Source organism: Triticum urartu, chromosome 1 (assembly GCF_003073215.2).
Source record: "Triticum urartu cultivar G1812 chromosome 1, Tu2.1, whole genome shotgun sequence".
Lineage (NCBI taxonomy): Eukaryota > Viridiplantae > Streptophyta > Magnoliopsida > Poales > Poaceae > Triticum > Triticum urartu.
In genome coordinates, this window is record NC_053022.1 from 94199163 (window position 1) to 94213267 (window position 14105).

Sequence of the window (14105 nt, forward strand, 5' to 3'; positions counted from 1 at the left end):
TCAAGTTTTGGGTAAAGATTTGATGGATTATGGAACAAGGGGTGGCAAGAGCCTAAGCTTGGGGATGCCCATGGTACCCCCAAGATAATCTAAGGACACCTAAAAGCCAAAGCTTGGGGATGCCCCGGAAGGCATCCCCTCTTCCGTCTACTTCTATCGGTAACTTTACTTGGAGCTATATTTTTATGATATGTGTTTTGCTTGGAACGTCTTGTATTATTTGAGTCTTTATTGGTTAGTTTTCCACAATCATCCTTGCGGCACACACCTTTTTGAGAGAGAAACACATGATTCAGAAATTATTAGAATACTCTATGTGCTTCACTTATATCTTTTGAGTTATATAGTTTTTGCTCTAGTGCTTCACTTATATCTTTTAGAGCACGTCGGTAGATTTGTTTTATAGAAACCATTGTTCTCTCATGCTTCACTTAGATTATTTTGAGAGTCCTACAAAACAGCATGGTAATTTGCTTTAATTATTTGAGGCATTCAAGATTAAATAAATAAAAATTTCTTATGAATGTGTTGAATACTATGAGAAGTTTGAAACTTGATAATTGTTTTGAGATATGGAGATGGTGATATTAGAGTCGTGCTAGTCGAGTAGTTGTGAATTTGAGAAATGCTTGTGTTGAAGTTTGTGATTCCCGTAGCATGCACGTATGGTGAACTGTTATGTTAAGAAGTCGGAGCATGATGTATTTATTGATTGTCCTCCTTATGAGTGGCGGTCGGGGACGAGCGATGGTCTTTTCCTACCAATCTATCCCCCTAGGAGCATGCGCGTAGTACTTTGCTTCGATAACTAATAGATTTTTGCAATAAGTATGTGAGTTCTTTATGACTAATGTTGAGTCCATGGATTATACGCACTCTCACCCTTCCACCATTGCTAGCCTCTCTAATACCGCGCACCTTTTGCCGGTATCATACACCCACCATATACCTTCCTCAAAACAGCCACCATACCTACCTATCATGGCATTTCCATAGCCATTCCGAGATATATTGCCATGTAACTTTCCACCGTTCCGTTTATCATGACACGCTACATCATTGTCATATTGCTTTGCATGATCATGTAGTTGACATTTTAGTAGTGGCAAAGCCACCGTTCATAATTCTTTCATGTAAGTCACTCATGCATCATTGCTATCCCGGTACACTGCCGGAGGCATTCATATAGAGTCATACTTTGTTCTAGTATCGAGTTGTAATCATTGAGTTGTAAATAAATAGAAGTGTGATGATCATCATTCATAGAGTATTGTCCCAAAAAAAGAGAAAGGCCAAGAAAAAATGGAAGGCCCCCCAAAAAAGATAAAAAGGGGCAATACTACTATCCTTTTTTCCACACTTGTGCTTCAAAGTAGCACCATGATCTTCATAATAGAGAGTCTCCTATGTTATCACTTTCATATACTAGTGGGAATTTTTCATTATAGAACTTGGCTTGTATATTCCAATGATGGGCTTCCTCAAAATTCCCTAGGTCTACATGAGCAAGCAAGTTGGATGCACACCCACTTAGTTTCTTTTGTTGAGCTTTCATATATTTATAGCTCTAGTGCATCTATTGCATGGCAATCCCTACTCACTCACATTGATATCTGTTGATGGGTATCTCCATAGCCCGTTGATACGCCTAGTTGATGTGAGACTATCTTCTCCCTTTTTTTCTTCTCCACAACCACCATTCTATTCCACCTATAGTGCTATGTCCATGGCTCACGCTCATGTATTGCGTGAAGATTGAAAAAGTTTAAGAACAATTAAAGTATGAAACAATTGCTTGATTTGCCATCGGGGTTGTGCATGATTTGAATACTTTGTGTGGTGAAGATGGAGCATAGCCAGACTATATGATTTTCTAGGGATAACTTTCTTTGTCCATGTTATTTTGAAGAGACATAATTGCTTAGTTAGTATACTTGAAGTATTATTATTTCTATGCCAATATTAAACTTTTGTCTTGAATCTTTCGGATCTGAGAATTCATACCACAATTAAGAGAATTACATTGAAATTATGCCAAGTAGCATTCCACATCAAAAATTCTATTTTTATCATTTACCTACTCGAGGACGAGCAAGAATTAAGCTTGGGGATGCTTGATACGTCTCCAACGTATCTATAATTTTTTATTGTTCCATCCTATATTATATTCTGTTTGGGACATTATTGGGCTTTATTATACACTTTTATATTATTTTTTGGGACTAACCTATTAACCGGAGGCCCAGCCCAGAATTACTGTTTTTGGCCTATTTTAGGGTTTCACGGAAAAAGAATATCAAACGGAGTCCAAACGGAATGAAACCTTCGGGAACGCGATTTTCGGAACGAACATGATCCAGAGGACTTGGACCCTACGTCAAGACATCGACCAGGGGGCCACGAGGTAGGGGGCACGCCTACCCCCTGGGTGTCGTGGTTCTAACTCTGACAGTGATGTAGGGGGGTGTGTATGGAGAGGCTAGATCTCAGCTATTGGGAAGTTGTAAACACACAAGGATTACGAGTTCAGGCCCTTCTCGGAGGAAGTAACATCCCTACGTCTCGGTGCCCGGAGGCGGTCGATTGGATTATGTGTGTATGAGTAACAGGGGTGCGAACCCTTCATACTGAGGAGGGGGTGGCTTATATAGAGTTCGCCGGCCCTCTCCTGCCCTCAGTGATGCAGGGTTTAAGGTACATTTAAGGTTGGGTGTTACTGGTAACGCCCCTAATAAAGTGCTATAATGACCATAAAGACTACTTAATAGCCGACCGTTTGCCTGCGGAGTGACTTTAGGTCTCCTGGAAGTCGAGTGGTTGGCTTCATGGTCGAGTGATAGCTTCTTGGTCGAGTGTCTTGAACCTGTCAAGTGGGATACCTTCAAGTCGATTGAAAGGTGACTTCTTCTAGGGATGTCCATGGGTAGGGCTCTTTGGACAGGTCCGTGCCCCTACCCTAGGTACATAGCTTCATCATTAGCCCCCAAATGGATCGAGGTTTGAGTGGGGAAAGAGTTGGAGATCTTTTCGACTGGTTCTTTGGGCTACATGAGTGCCTCGTTTTGGGTCAATCGTCACGGATGACGTCATCAACCTCTTTCAGTCGCCTTGATCCATTCCAGGCCTTTCGTCGAGTGAATTTCTTTACTTGTGACATACCGAGTGTCGGTGCGAGCGGGGTCTTCTGTTTTGACAAGTTGTTCTGCAGCCCGCGGATGTCGCGGGATTCGGATTTCGGGAAGCGCGCGGGACGGAAGCGGCCGCAGTAATCGGAAGCGATAAAGCGGAAGCTCCTCGATTGCCGCGCCACCTTTTTGCCACGCACTACGCGCGCGTATGCTGCGGGATTTGACTGGATAGCCTGGGCCTACCAGTCAACCACTCGGGAGTGGCCTCTTATAAGTCGTCGGCTCGGGGTTTCCAAACAGTGTGCTTTCTTCTTCCTCTCTTCCTTCGCAAGTTCCTCCGGCACCTCCGCTCTCACCTTAGCGTCGCAGGCCCGTGCAAGATTTGCCGGCGACGATGGCGAAGGACAAGACATCCGCTCTGGAGCGCGCTAAGAAGGCGGCGGCGCAGGAAAAGGGGAAGAGGTCTGCTCGGGGCGGATCCTCCTCAAGGTCTGCTCTGCCCCGAGGCTGGATCCAGGGCGATTGGATGCCGTCAGTGATCCGGCAAGAAGATCTCGACGACATGGTCGAGGGGGGAGTCATTCCCCACGAAGCTGCGCGTCTCCCGGGGAGAGAGATCGAACCTCAACCCCGCAACGGTGAGTGCGTGCTCCTAGCCACCCATGTCGACCGCGGGTTTTCTCTGCCACCCCACCCTTTTTTCGGAGCTTCCTGAATTTCTTCGGAGCGCAGCTCCACCACTTCACTCCCAACTCCATCGTATACCTTTCTGCTTTCATCTCCATGTGTGAGGGTTTCTTGGGTTGCCGCCCCCATTGGGGACTCTTCAAGCACATCTTTACCTGCCGTTCCCAATCGGTCAAGAAGGCCAAGTCGAGTGACGAAAGGACGCAGGTGATCCAGCTGTGCGGGGGCCTGGCGATCCAGACGAGGGGAAAGAGTTGTTTTCCATCTATCACTTTCCCGGAGTCGGTCCGCGGTTGGCAGGCGACATGGTTCTACTGTCAAGACCAGGCGACCCCAGGACAGTCAACTGGTCTTCCCCCTTTCTCTCTCGACCGAGCTGAAAAACCTGCTTCTCTGAAAGTGACGCCGGAGGAAAAGGCCCAAGTCAAAGTGCTGGCTGGTCGAGTGGTTGAGCTTGTCCATGAGGGCGTGACTGGTATGGACTTGCTGGAGGTCTTCCTCCGGAGGCGCATCCAACCGCTCCAGGCTCGTGACCACCCGATGTGGCTGTACTCTGGTCTCGACGACACCACTCGGGTCCACCTGGAGGAGGTCACTGATGAGATGCTGGAGGGGTGGCTGTCGAGCATCACGGGGAACAAAGACAACCCCCGAGGAGCCAGGAGGGTTGTTCCACTCGACAACTCATATGAAGTGGATCAGGTCTGACTTTATGCTCCCGACTGAGATCTTGTTTTCTTCATTGGTATTCTTTGAGTAGGTCGATTGACCTTCGTCTTGTCTGTTGTTTTCCAGGTGACTACCGAGATGTACTCGATGCCCAACGGGGCACAGGAGCCAACTGAGGAAGGGGAGGTGAGCGGAGGTGAGAGTGGAGATGACCAAGGCGAGTGGGAGTCCGACAGTGAAGGAGAGGGAGACGACAACGTCGACTCCAGCGAAGAGGAGGAGGAGGAGGTTGAGCCCCCCCGCCCGGAGGGGCGATCCAAGCTCACACACGATCCAGCGCGGGAACGTGGCAAGGCGACTGCTCCCGTTGGGCAGTCGTCGAAACGCCCTCGGGCCTCTTCTCCTACGCCGACTGGGAAGGCTCCCAAGCACCCACGTGCGACGCCGTCCAAGCCGCCCAAGGCTCTGCCCAAGATGAAGATGGTTGTCCCTACCATTTCCGGGTAATAACAAAACTTGCTTTCCTTTGTCGATCGTGGACAGACCCTTGGTCGATTCATTGAGCCAACTGACTGACTTTCGAGATTTGCAGCGCTGCTACTTCTGAAATCTCCGCCAAGGACGACGACCAAGAGATGGAGGATGCTGTTACCTCCAACCCTGGTATGATTACTGACGTTCCTCTTTGAGTCGACTGAACATTTATTGCAACTCTGGTCGATTGAATGTTTCCCTTGTAGCCCCTCCTCATGTTATCGACCTCCCGGATGACGACGACAACGAACCGCTGAGAGTGAGGAGGAACAAGAGGGCGTCGGCTGACAAGACCCCCCAATCTACTCCGGTGTCTGAGGCCATAGCTCGGGATGGTGGTGACACCGCTCGGGCTTCTGTGACTTTCGCCATTCCTCTGACAAGTGTGCGGCCTTCGACGTCGACTGCAGATCCGTCTTCGCTTTTTGCCGCATACCCTGTCCCTGAGGACCAAGCGGCTGCCGCAAAAGAGGCTATACGCCAGGCGGGGATCATGATGGAGCAAGTGAAGGTGGCTCGGGAGGCCAGCCAAGCAGCTTATGACGCGAGCTCGGCTCTTCAGAGCAACGTCCAGGTCAGTCGACTCAACACTTGGTCTGTTATGATATGCTGTTTGAAGAATCTCTTCCCGAAGATCTTTGTATCTGTACACCCACTGGGTGTGTCTGCCAATTCTTGGACAAGTGGGGGCACGCTAAGTGCACCCACTCGGTGTAGTCCCCGAGACTACGGTGGACTGCTGGCAATCGACTGTAGTCTTTATATTGTGTTGCTGTAGCTGTATTTCTTCACTCGGTCTGGTCAGGCCATGTCGAATGGGACTGTATCCGGTCGACTGCGGGCAGTCGACTTTTTTTTACAGTGGGGGCACGCTGAGTGCACCCACTGGGTGTAGTCCCCGAGACTACTGTCGAATGTTCTTGATTAGGTTGTAGTCTTAGAAACGTCATCATTGTCTCTTAGTTACTCGGAAGCAACTTATTTTGGACGTCTGTCGAATGATTTTTCTTTTTACAGAAATCCTGCGAACTTGTAGCTCGCTATACTGAGTTGGAGAATCAGCAGATCCAGCTCAACCTTAACTTGAAGCTTGCTCAGGAGAATTAGAAGAAGGCGCAAGAAGAAGCAAAAGGTATGGCTGGTGAGGTTCTCCATTCTTAACGAGTGGCTTTTCTTTCTTGTCCATTCTTGATGTTGATTTCACTCGACGCGCCGCAGATAAACTGGAGGAAGCTCTGAAGAAGAAGGATCAAGATCTTGCAGAGGCACAGAAGGAGGTCTTGGACAAAATGAGGCTTGCTGAAGAGAAAATGGCCTCGGTCGGAGTTCTTGAGCAGGAGAACTCCAGACTAAAAGCTGCTCTCGAGGTAGCCAATCAAGAGGTCAGCCGACTGAAGAACGACAACGTGGCTCTGCGCGACAAGGCAGGTGAGCTGGCGGGGAAGAGGAACGATCTGGAGGCTTATCTCGGTGGACTCGCCAAGAAGCTGTTCGTCGTGCTCGAAGGTAATTACTCTGCCCCGACTGTCTTGCAGTTACCGAGTCTGTGTAGGGTCACTGTCTTATTCTTGAATCATGTTTGCAGAATTCTGTCAAAACTTTGAAGAGGAGACCAGTCGAGTGGAGCCAGGCTTGGACCCTGCTAACTCCCTTGTGAAGGACGAGGCTGCAATGAACGTGCTCCGTCTGGAGTCTCGTATTGCCAGCGTGGTTGACTATCTTGCTCGACTGAAGGTTGCGATGTCGCGGATCGACACATCACTCTGGCCTGGGATGACACTTCAGAACGACCTCGAGTCCCTGATGGCTTGACTTAATGAAGTCCCAGGTCGAGTGGCGGAATGGAAGAAATCTTCTGCTAGATGTGGTGCTGATGTCGCCCTGTCTCTGGTCCGCGTCCATTGCAAGGAGGCGCGAGAAGAAAAGCTGGCCGCCATCCAAGTTGCCAATACCAGGAAGCACAACTTTCAAGACTTCATGGAGACTTTCATTGCTGCTGCCACTCGTATTGCAGACGGGATCGACTTGGACGAGTTCATCGCCCCTTCTAGTCCTCCTCCTGAGGAAAGAAAAACTTTTATGCTTCACTTTAAATTTGCCTCGGAATGCCGAGTGGATTTGTAACCGTTAAACTCCGTCGAGCTGAGGGCTCGAGTACTTTGATCTGAGGTCTGGGACCTTTTAGGCTTTATCTGATCTTGATTTCTCGTTGAATATCTTCATGATTTGATTCGTCGAGTGGAACTTGATCTTCACTCGGAATAACCTTGTCTTTGCGGCGCAACTCCGAAGGAGAAGGTAGCAGTCGACTTGCGCCTCGTCGTCCTTGCAGATTGGGTTGTGTCCTATACTTAGGCGAGCGCTGGGCTGCAGCTAAGCCTCCGAGTGGGAGGTTTGCTCTCCACTCGGTAGGATTTTTAAACACTTAGGCGAGCGCTGGGCTACAGCTAAGCCCCCGAGTGGGAGGTTTGCTCTCCACTCGGTAGGATTTTTAAACACTTAGGCGAGCACTGGGCTGCAGCTAAGCCCCCGAGTGGGAGGTTTTCTCTCACTCAGTAGGATTTTTAAACACTTAGGCGAGCACTGGGCTGCAGCTAAGCCCCCGAGTGGGAGGTTTGCTCTCACTCGGTAGGATTTTTAAACACTTAGGCGAGCACTGGGCTGCAGCTAAGCCCCCGAGTGGGAGGTTTGCTCTCACTCGGTAGGATTTTTAAACACTTAGGCGAGCACTGGGCTGCAGCTAAGCCCCCGAGTGGGAGGTTTGCTCTCACTCGGTAGGATTTTTAAACACTTAGGCGAGCACTGGGCTGCAGCTAAGCCCCCGAGTGGGAGGTTTGCTCTCACTCGGTAGGATTTTCAAATACTTAGGCGAGCACTGGGCTGCAGCTAAGCCCCTGAGTGGGAGGATTGCTCTCCACTCGGTAGGATTTTTTCAAACTTAGGCGAGTGCCTGACTGCAGCTAAGTCTCTAGGTGGGAGAACTTAGGGGAGTACTGGACTGCAGCTAAGCCCCCGAGTGGGAGGATTGCTCTCCACTCGGTAGGATTTTTTCAAACTTAGGCGAGTGCCTGACTGCAACTAAGTCTCTAAGTGGGAGAACTTAGGCGAGTACTGGACTGCAGCTAAGCCCCCGAGTGGGAGGTTTGCTCTCCACTCGGTAGGATTTTTTTCAAACTTAGGCGAGTGCCTGACTGCAGCTAAGTCTCTAAGTGGGAGAACTTAGGCGAGTACTGGACTGCAGCTAAGCCCCCGAGTGGGAGGATTGCTCTCCACTCGGTAGGATTTTTTCAAACTTAGGCGAGTGCCTGATTGCAGCTAAGTCTCTAAGTGGGAGAACTTAGGCGAGTACTGGACTGCGGCTAAGCCCCCGAGTGGGAGGATTGCTCTCCACTCGGTAGGATTTTTTCAAACTTAGGCGAGTACTAGACTGCAGCTAAGCCCCCGAGTGGGAGTCTGGCTCGCCACTCGGTAGGATTTTTAAACACTTAGGCGAGCACTGGGCTGCAGCTAAGCCCCCGAGTGGGAGGCTGGCTCTCCACTCGGTAGGATTTTTGAACACTTAGGCAAGCACTGGGCCGCAGCTAAGCCCCCGAGTGGGAGTCTGGCTCTCCACTCGGTAGGATTTTTCAAACTTAGGCTGAACGGATTCGCAGCTAAGTCACCCACTGGGGGATTTCGTATGCAAACAAAAGTGACAGCAATTATTGGAACACTCTTGTCTTTGGTAAAAATAAACTACAGAATTTTTTTCTTATTACATCTCGTCCAAGGGAGAACTCAAGTGTAAAAGGGGCGGAGCAGTTCCGCATTCCAAGCTCGTGGCTCGTCGATCTGGCGATCAACATTGTAGAGGTGATATGCTCCATTGTGGAGGACTCTGGTGACGATGAAGGGGCCTTCCCAAGTAGGAGCAAGTTTGTGTGGTTTCTGCTGATCCACTCGGAGGACCAAATATCCTTCTTGGAAGGCTCGTCTCTTCACATTTCTGGCATGGAATCGACGCAAGTCTTGTTGATAGATGGTCGATCTGATCATAGCCATTTCCCTCTCCTCCTCTAGGAGGTCGACTGCGTCTTGCCGGGCTTGCTCTGCTTCATCTTCGTTATAGAGCTCGACTCTGGGGGCGTTGTGAAGTAGATCGCTCGATAGGACGGCTTCGGCTCCGTAAACCAGAAAGAATGGCGTTCTTCCAGTCGACCGGTTCGGGGTGGTCCTCAGTCCCCACAAAACTGACGGAAGCTCGTCGACCCAAGCGCCTGCTGCGTGCTTGAGATCACGCATCAGTCGAGGCTTCAGTCCTTTGAGAATTAGACCATTTGCTCTTTCAGCTTGTCCATTCGACTGGGGATGCACGACCGACGCGTAGTCGACTCGTGTGCCTTGAGAGGCGCAAAAAGCTCTGAACTTGTCTGAATCGAAGTTTGACCCATTGTCAGTGATGATGCTATGCGGGACCCCGTATCTGAATATCAACTCTCTGACGAAACTGATAGCAGTGCTAGCATCAAGATTTTTGATAGGCTTGGCTTCAATCCATTTGGTAAACTTGTCGACTGCCACAAGCACATGTGTGAATCCGCTCCTGCCTGTTCTTAGTGGACCAACCATGTCCAGTCCCCAAACAGCAAAGGGCCAGACGAGTGGAATGGTCCTCAGAGCTGATGCTGGCTTGTGCGACATGTTGGAGTAGAACTGGCAGCCTTCACACTTGTCGACTATCTCTTTCGCTATTTCGTTTGCCCTGGGCCAGAAAAAACCCGCTCGGTATGCTTTGGCCACAATGGTCCGAGAGGACGCATGGTGACCACAGGTCCCCGAGTGGATATCATCAAGGGTCATCTGACCTTCTTTTGGCGTTACGCACTTCTGACCGATTCCAGTTGCGCTTTCTCTATACAACTGTCCTTTTATGACTGTGAAAGCTTTAGATCGATGGACGATCTGTCGAGCCTCTTCTTCGTCCTCTGGAAGTTCTTTCCTCAAGATATACGCGATGTATGGTATCGTCCAGTCGGGAGTGATAGCCAATACCTCCATGACTAGGTCGACCACAGCAGGAATTTCGACTTCAGTCGGATCTGTGGCACTTTTCGGTTGCGGGGCTTCTTCTGTAAAAGGATCCTCCTGGACCGACGGCGAGCGGATGTGCTCCAAAAACACATTGTTGGGAATGGCTTCTCTCTTGGAGCCTATCTTTGCCAGATCATCAGCTACTTGATTTTTCAGTCGGGGGATGTGATGAAGCTCTAACCCCTCGAATTTCTCTTCTAACTTTCTTACTGCGTTGCAGTAGCCAGTCATAGCTGGGCTTCTGACGTCCCACTCCTTCATCACCTGGTTGACCACCAAATCTGAGTCGCCATAGACCATGAGGCGTCGGACGCCGAGTGAAATGGCCATGCGCAACCCATACAAGAGTGCTTCATATTCTGCTTCATTATTGGAGGAATCGAAGTGAATCTGGAGAACGTATCTGAGCTTATCTCCTCGGGGGGAGACCAATACTACCCCAGCACCGGAACCATTCATCATCTTAGATCCATCGAAGAACATGGTCCAGTGCTCCGAGTGAACTTGAGTCGGAAGTTGTTGTTCAATCCACTCGGCGACGAAATTTGCAATTGCTTGAGACTTGATAGCCTTCTTTGCTTCAAACTTGATATCTAGGGGAAGGAGTTCAATCGCCCACTTCGCCACTCGACCAGTTGCATCTCTGTTGTGCAAAATCTCTGACAGCGGAGCATCGCTGACGACTGTAATGGAATGGTCAGAGAAGTAGTGTGCAACCTTCTTCGTGGTCATGTAAATCCCATATACAAGCTTCTGGTAATGGGGATATCTTTGCTTCGAAGGAGTCAAAACTTCAGACACGTAATATACTGGGTGCTGAACTCTGAAGGCTTTTCCTTCTTCTTCCCGCTCGACCGTAAGTACTGTACTGACAACTTGTCCCGTGGCCGCAATGTAAAGCATCAGAGACTCTTTACTGATTGGGGCAGCAAGCACCGGCTGGGTGGAGAGCAGAGCTTTGAGCTCTACGAACACTGCATCAGCTTCTGAAGTCCACTCGAACTTGTCAGACTTCTTCATCAGTCGGTAAAGAGGCAACGCCTTTTCGCCGAGACGAGAAATGAATCGACTTAGAGCGGCCAAGCAACCTGTAAGCTTCTGGACATCGTGTACACGCACAGGGCGCTTCATCCGGAGTATGGTGCCAACTTTCTCGGGATTGGCGTCGATTCCTCGTTCGGAAACGAGGAAACCGAGTAACTTTCCACCTGGAACTCCGAATGTGCACTTTGATGGATTGAGCTTGATATCATATCTCCTGAGGTTAGCAAAGGTTTCGGCAAGGTCAGTCAGTAGGTCGGAACCTTTCCGTGACTTAACCACAATATCATCCATGTATCCTTCTACGTTCCGACTGATCTGAGTGAGCAAACACTTCTGAATCATCCTCATGAACGTGGCTCCAGCATTCTTGAGGCCGAAGGGCATGGTGATGTAACAGAAGCACCCGAATGGGGTGATGAAAGCCGTTTTGATCTCGTCGGGTCCATACAGACGGATCTGATGGTACCCTGAATAAGCATCTAGAAAAGACAAACGCTCACACCCCGCGGTCGAGTCGACTACCTGGTCGATGCGGGGGAGAGGGAAATGATCTTTCGGGCAGGCCCGATTGATATGTTTAAAGTCAATGCACATGCAAAGTGACTTGTCCTTCTTGGGGACCATGACAACATTGGCGAGCCACTCGGAGTGGTAAATCTCTCGGATGAACTCCGCTGCTAAGAGCCGAGCCACCTCCTCGCCAATAGCTTTCCTCTTCTGGACGGCGGACCGTCGAAGATGTTCTTTCATAGGCTTGGACTTCGGGTCGACTCGTAGACGGTGCTCAGCCAGCCCCCTGGGAACTCCAGGCATGTCAGAAGGCTTCCATGCGAAGATGTCCCAGTTCTCACGGAGGAACTGGATGAGCGCTTCTTCCTATTTGGAGTCGAGCGTCGTTGAGATGTGAGTCGGGGCAGCATCGGGGTCGGTCGGGTGAATGTGGGCTGGCTTTGTTTCACTGGACGACTGAAAAGCAGATTCTGAAGCAGGCTTCTTGGCTCGTAGCAATTCACTCGGATCAGCAGTCTTCTGGTACTCTTGCAGCTCAACAAATGCCATCTGAGCGTCAGCAATCTTTGAGCCTTTCTGAAAACACTCTTCTGCCTTCTTCCGATTGCCTGTAACAGTGATCACACCTTTGGGACCAGGCATCTTCAATTTGAGATACACATAACATGGTCGAGCCATGAAGCGTGCGTAAGCTGTCCTGCCCAAAATGGCATGATAAGCACTTTGGAAGTCCACAACCTCGAATGTCAACTTTTCCTTGCGGTAATTCTTTGAATCACCGAAAACCACATCAAGAGCGGTCTGGCCGAGTGATTCGGCTTTCTTCCCAGGAATGACTCCGTGGAAGCTCATGTTACTGGTACTGAGCCTGGACATCGGAATGCCCATTCCTTTCAATGTTTCAGCATACAATATGTTCAGGCCACTGCCACCATCCATCAGGACTTTGGTCAGTCGAGTGCCTTCGACAACTGGGTCGACCACCAAAGCTTGCCTCCCAGGGGTGGCAATGTGCGTAGGGTGATCAGACTGGTCGAATGTGATGGCAGTCTGAGACCACTTCAGATAACTGGGTGTTGCCGGAGCAACCATATTCACCTCTCGGTTAATGACTTTCAGTCGACTTTTGCTTTCGACATCAGCAAAAATCATCAGGGTGGAATTGACTTGGGGGTATCCATCGTCACTATCTTCCTTGTCCTCAACTCTGTCCGACTCTTTTTCCTTATCTTTGGACTGTTTGCCCTGAAACTGCTGGATCAGGAGCCGGCACTGTCGAGTGGTATGCTTTGGGTAAATAAAATTACCCTCTTCATCTTTCTTGGTGTGGATGTGACATGGCAGATCCAAAACACCATTTCCATCTTGATCCTTGACTTTCTTGGGCTTCCAGGGGCCTTTGGGTTTTCCCTTGAAATTTCCCTGGGTTACCGCCAGGGCCTCCCCAGGAGCGGCTGGCTCGGCCTTCCGCTTCTGTTTTCGATTGGAGTTTCCTCCGGTTTCTTGGGCGACTGCCTTGTGCTTGCCACTCCGGAGTCGATCTTCGTCTTCACCATTAGCGTATTTGGTGGCAATCTCCATCATCCGGTTCAGAGACATCTCTCCAGTTCGACCGAACTTCAGATTCAATTCTCTGTATTTAACGCCTTCTTTAAAGGCACAAACTGCTTGATGGTCAGGCACATTCTCAACTGTGTGATGCAACGTGATCCACCTCTGGATGTAATCCCTCAGAGTTTCATTTGGTTTCTGTACGCAAGAATGCAATTCTGTAAAGCCTGCGGGTCGCTTGCATGTTCCCTCAAAGCTTGTGACAAACACTCGGGAGAGGTCCTCCCAAGTGTAGATGTTGCTGGGTGCCAACTGATTTAGCCACGCTCTGGCTGAGCCCTCTAACATGAGAGGTAAATGCTTCATGGCCACCTCATCATTGCCACCGCCAATCTGTACAGCCACTCGGTAATCTTCGAGCCAAGTGTCAGGCTTAGACTCACCGGTGAACTTGCTGACTCCAGTCGCCAACCTGAAGTTGGGAGGAATCACTGCGGCTCTGATGGCTCGACTGAAACACTCTAGCCCCGAAACATGTACTCTGCTGCTGGCAGGCGCATCTCTGTTGTGGCCTTCCCGATGAGCTCTGTTCCTGTCAACCAAACCTTGAACGAGGATAGATCTCGCGTCAAATCCTGGGTCCCTGGGCTCGACTGGAATCCTCTGCCCAACACTATGAGGGCGCCTGTCATCTTGATGTCGAGGCGCATATGACCCACTCCTCGGGGGAGGGGTTGGCACTCGACGTCGATCATCACGATCGGATCGGCGATCATATTGCTCATTCCTTCTGTACTGATCATGCCGGTCACCACGTCCCTCACGCCTCGGGGGCGATCTCGGGCTGTGAGCCGACTGGACTGTATCTGTTGCAACGGATCGACTGTGGATCCTATTCCGCGACTGAGAAAC